This window comes from Pygoscelis adeliae, unplaced genomic scaffold (assembly GCF_000699105.1).
Source record: "Pygoscelis adeliae isolate BGI_AS28 unplaced genomic scaffold, ASM69910v1 Scaffold420, whole genome shotgun sequence".
Taxonomy (NCBI): domain Eukaryota; kingdom Metazoa; phylum Chordata; class Aves; order Sphenisciformes; family Spheniscidae; genus Pygoscelis; species Pygoscelis adeliae.
In genome coordinates this window covers 739,803-740,712 of record NW_008823871.1, presented here as the reverse complement: position 1 = coordinate 740,712, position 910 = coordinate 739,803, and the positions used below count along the sequence as shown (strand labels likewise).

Below are 910 nucleotides of genomic sequence, written 5' to 3'. Positions count from 1 at the left end.
ATGAAGCAAATTCCTCCTGGCTACGCCCTGGGGCAAAGGGGGGGGGTCTGGTCCTTGAAGGGAGGTCCCTGTGGGGAGGTGGGTTTTGACCTGGTTTGGGGTGGGAGAGCTCAGGGGGATGCAGGATGGGGGCCTGGGCGCAAATGATGCTTCCAACCACCGCCCCCCCTGGAGAAAACAAGCAGAGCCAGGTCCCGTGTCAAAGGCATTTATTGCTGCGGGGACTTGCTGCCCTTCACCCTACAAACGGGCAGGGATGCACCGTGGCAAGATCCACCTGCGGGCAAAGCAGGATCCATCCCCCCACACCCCGGCACTGCCAGCTCCAAACCAAGGGGGTGCAGCACAGATGGGACACGCCACTCACCCCTGGCAGACGCTCAGGGCTGGATGAGCGCGGCGTGCCTCTGACGCACGGTGACGGTGAAGGGCTGCGGCTTCAGCGCCAGCCCGTGGACACAGTCCATGGTGAGGGGCTCCGCCGGGTTGGCGTGGAAGGAGCACTGGTGGAGGAGGATGGCAGCAAAGAGGAAGAGCTGGAGCTTAAAGAGCTGGTCGCCGATGCAGCGCCGCTGGCCGGCCGAGAAGATCATGACGCTGCCAGCCCGGTCGCGGTCCAGGTGCTGCTGCGCATCCAAGAAGCGCGCAGGGTCGAAGCGTTGCGGGTCGGGCCACTTGCTGCAGTCATGGTTGACCGACCACTGGTTGATGAAGACCACGGTGCCCTTGGGGATGTGGAAGCCCTCGAGCTCCACGTCATCTGTGGTAGCGTGTGGGATGGTGATGGGCACAAAGCTGCTGTAGCGCAGCGTCTCGTAGATGAAGGCCTCCAGGAGGGGCAGGTGGGGCCGGTCCTCCGCCGTGGGCAACCGGGAGCGTCCCACCACCCGGTCCAGCTCAGCCTGGAGGT

General features: G+C 64.5%; 1 pseudogene; it reads right to left on the bottom strand.

Annotated features, from left to right (window-relative positions):
* Positions 1-380: 380 nt before the first annotated feature.
* Positions 381-910, bottom strand: part of LOC103925245 — a 2,568-nt pseudogene continuing 2,038 nt past the window's right edge.